General features: G+C 39.5%; 1 long non-coding RNA gene across 1 annotated transcript in view; it reads right to left on the reverse strand.

Annotated features, from left to right (window-relative positions):
• Positions 1-4,613, reverse strand: part of LOC117134765 — a 28,584-nt gene that overhangs the window by 1,415 nt on the left and 22,556 nt on the right. The window lies entirely within an intron of this gene.

Genomic DNA, 4,613 nt, shown 5'->3' on the forward strand with positions numbered 1-4,613 from the left:
AAATAGGATACAGTTGTATTTTACTTTGCATTTAATTTAATCAATTTAAACATTTTTTGACAAAGCTAAGACAACAAAACCAATGCAGACTTGTCTTAATTTCAAGTTTTGTAAGTCAACAAAATGATATCAGATTTCAGAGTTTTATGCCTTGTAAGACTCTGAACAAAACTACATTCAAATTAGGAAATTTATAAATTTTTGACAAAATATAAAACTTGTAAATTGTCAAATGTAATGATGCAACTTTCTTGCTCGCATCAATACAAACATAAAACAGTAAAATATACAAGAATCGTTTGTTGTAACTAAAAGTTTGTGATAACTGAGCCTCATAAATAACAAAACAATTAAGCGCACACATCGTAGCTACAACAACAACAATTTTTATCGCTACAATCAAAACAACATGACGCTACAGAAAACAAATTCCAAAACATAAAAATTGCAGTCAAACAATTGAAATAATTATTATTATTTTTGTGCCAGCGCCTGACACTTGTACAAAATATGTTGATAATAATCACAATGCAATAGAAAATCAACTACAGTGCCTGCCAAGCATTTAACGTCTTGGCATGCCCCATCTAAATGAAATTATTGTCTCCTTAGTTATTTCTCAACCTCAACTTTTATGTACATTTTTTTATTTATGTGATTCTTTATGAGCTATAAGCTCATTGTACAGCTGACGTGAATGATTTGTAAAGTTTGTGGAGAAATTTGGAAAATATTGCGTTTGCCTAGCACGTAATTGGGAAATGTTATAGGAAAATGCAGTTAACATTAATATATACGAATAAATTTTGGATGAAAAAGGTGAATTAAACTTTAAACATTATTTATGAGACATATAAATAATTTGGATGCAACTTTTGCAGTCAACACTTTGCCACATAAGCTGCGCTGGCATTGATTGAAACTACTTCGAGCTTTGGCTTTGTAGCTGCGTGGGCGTTGCAAGAAAAAGAAGAAAGAATAAAAAGCAGTCCAAGCCAGCGCTCAATACTCAATCTCAATGTCTGGACTGGCGTATCTTCAATTGTGTTGTGCGCTGATTAATCATTTTACCACTGACAGCTCAACTTTGCTTGGCAAGCTGCTTATTAAATTGGCTTTAGATCGCTAGATAAACCATAATAAAAAATTATACAACAAAATGAGTACGGCGCGAGTGCTCATTGAGCACGTGTAGGTATTTCATATGTGGAGGACCCCACAAATTGATAAATGCACAGCGAGCGAGCAAACAAAAGATATTCAAGCACCCACATGAAAGTTGTGCTGGAACAAAAGCTAAAGCCACATCTCCCAGTCGCGAGTAAGTATATAAAGCAGCGTTTTGCGATTTCAATCAGATCGTGTGTTGTCACTGCCGCCGCCGCTTGATATGTCTTATTATTTTCAATTAATCTCAAGTGCGCAAATCACACAACAAACAACAGCAAAAAAAAACAAAACTAATTGTGCATATCAAGCAAGCGATTGTGTATGCAGGTTGGGTGTAGGTGTTAGGAAATTAATGCCAAGCGGGTTAATGTGCCACTGGATCGATTGATATATGCAATAATATTCTATCAGCTTTTCATTAAATGTTATGTAAACAAAAATTCAATTTATGCGCTACAACTTAATTTGCTACACTAGAAGGTCAAAAAACATTCCTGACTCGAATTTGTGCTCTCTCTCTATCTGTTGATAGCTAACTTCCTGGCAAGCTTACTAACAACTTTTACTTTCGTTTAGACAACGTCCAGCTGCATCTGCAAGAGTGACACCCACCACGGCAGCGTATCGTGTAGATAACCCACACAGCGGGCCACATAAACTAGCGGGTTCATCCATACATTTTAAGCCGCAGACCAAATACATTAAAGCGCCCATTAGCAAAGGCGAGGTAAGTTGGTTGCTTGGTTGCTTGGTTGGCTTAAAGGGGAACTTGCGACTCGTGTCGTGTTTTAGTCTGGTCGTGTGTGTGTTGCCTGTCAGACAGACTGTCAGGAGGGGCGCAGCCGCCAGGCGAAACGAAACGAAACGAAAATAAAGCCCAAATAAAAAAAAGAAAAACAGGAACTTCTGCGAGTGGCAACTCGCAACTGCTTTGCATACAACAGACACAAGCGCAGGCATAAACAAGGCTGACTAAAAACGGCGACAACTATAATTAAGCTTAATTGCTGTTTAATGTGCGCCACAAGCCAACGAGTGTTGCAAGTCCGACAGTTTATAAAATTTAACAGCCGCCCACGCAGCCTCTACCACATAGCCCACAATATTTCACACACACACACACACAGAGCTCAGACTATATAGCACACACATTTAATTAAATAATATTTATCAAGCGTTTATCTAGCGCTTAAGCCAGGTGTTTAAGCATATAATTGAATAAAATTCATTTTCATTGTCTCGAAATTAATTAGCAATTAAGAATGCAGCACTCGAGAGTGCTCGGGCCACATTTACCTTTTGAACTAATGCAGCAACCGCTCGTAATTCATATTTATAAATAGACACACATTATTCAAGGTGTCCGAGAGAGACTCGAACTCGAGTCTGTGTAAGCCATAATTTAAATCAAAGGCAAAATCAAAACGAAAATGAAAACGATATGCTTAGAATTTATTAGGTAAAAAAAAAGGTTAAACAGTCAGACAAAAACAAGCGAGAGAAGAGTTAAATACACTTCAAATATATTTAAGCTAAGCAGCGTATAGAATATTTAAAACAAATTTATAGCTAAAACTATTGTTAAGCAATTTGTAGTGTAATTATTTTGAGTTGCTAGCCCAAGTACCCGTTGGGTTAGTGTATAAAAACCCATTTGCTGCGTGGCCGCCCACAAAAAATAAGAGTAAGAAAATAAGTAGAAACAGTCTAAGCGCAGCCGGCAACAATTGTGTGAGTGTGTGTGTGTGAGGGTCTGTTGCAAGTTGGCCAGTTGGCAGTTGGTCGACGCGGCGTGTGACTCAATCCCAGCTGCTCGCGGTGTTGATCGACCAGGCGGACAGACAGACAGATCAAGCAAACGATCTAGCAACCAATTGGCGACCCAGTGGCAACGACTGCTGCCTGCATTTGGCAATGAACTTTTTGTTATCGAATATATATATATATATGGTATATATTTATGTAATTGCCAACAGGAGTGGAGAGTGCGGCGAGTTGGCGCTTGGCAATTTGACTTTGAACTCGGTCAAGTCGAGACACATTTGAAGCTGTTTGCATATTTAATTGAACACCTACAACAATCATAAACAACAGCAGCAGCAACAACAACAACAACAACGAGAGCGACAAACAAATGGTCTGCAGCTGTGTTGGCATAATAATAAGCATTATAATCAGGCGCAAAAGGCTCAATGGGCCAAATGGCTGACGGCCATGCAAATTGTACAGTTACTTTGTCAAAGCGCCAAGTCGTGCCTGACAAAATAATGACCATTCAAGCATTAACTTATGGCCTTCTCAACGCGCAGCAAAGCTCAAGTCTAAAATTATGAAAATCTTATTAAAATCCAGTAGATGCAAGCTCAAAGTTTGCGTCCTGCTCATTGAATCCTTTACTTTGGATGCTTAGTATTGCTGCAGGCAGTAGCTATCAATTTAATTGAGATTGATAGTCGCCAACTTCCGTTGCACACACACACACACACTCAGTTGCTTATTACATGCCAGCAGCAAAAGCAGAAGAATTGTTTGTGGCTCTGTGGCGATAGTTGGCGACTGATAAGCAACTGTTCGTTCGCCTGCCACTGTTGGCTGCGTGGGCACAAGTTGCCAGCAAATGACACACACCACGAGATCTCAGTATCTCTGTGAGGTTCGTTGCAAGATTTATGAGGTTGCATGGATTTCCGAGTAACTCACACGTTGCAGTGGCAACCTCTGACTTGCCACTTGATTTTTGTCACTTGTGGCCAAAGCGATTGGCATCGCCTTGCCCCGCAATTAATCAAACCTAACGTGACATATGAGGAGCAGCAGCAAAAGCAATAAAAAAACAAAACAGCAGTGAGTGGCGTCAATTTTATTAGCGCTCCTGATGCTCAAGGGCAGAACAGAAAAACTATAATTCGAATTAGCTTGCGTATGCCTTCATATCGATTGCGACGCGTCAATTCGACCAGCGAAGGCGACTCTCTGATCGCTTTGCGTATGCAAAGCGCTAAGATCCATATAATCCCGCGATATACGGGCCCATGCTCTTCGTGTCGACGTGGAATAAAGCTCTCCGCTTCAGCTGCAAGTGCCCTTAGAACTTCAATAGTTTGTGCTTCAAGAGTTGGTGCAACATCCACCGGGCCACGCGCTCTGCGATTCACAACAGCAGCCGCCTCACGCTTCTTACGCAAACGCTCGCTTCGTCTTGGTGGCATAGCTGCAATTGATTTCTTTTCTCTTAAGCTACTTGAAAATGGAAAACTGCTGTCACAATAAAGAATTGAGATTGTAAGTTTAGCCAACTACTTTTGTTACTAATTGCAAACGTCAAACAAAAAAGTCTAGGCCTACTGGGATTGAATTCATTTTGACAGCCTTCAAGAAACTAATGAATGTCATATTATTAAGTAGTTGTAAATAGGTTCTAGTTCTTATTTATGTGGCTGTTG

The sequence above is a fragment of the Drosophila busckii genome, chromosome 3L (genome assembly GCF_011750605.1).
Source record: "Drosophila busckii strain San Diego stock center, stock number 13000-0081.31 chromosome 3L, ASM1175060v1, whole genome shotgun sequence".
NCBI classification, from domain to species: domain Eukaryota; kingdom Metazoa; phylum Arthropoda; class Insecta; order Diptera; family Drosophilidae; genus Drosophila; species Drosophila busckii.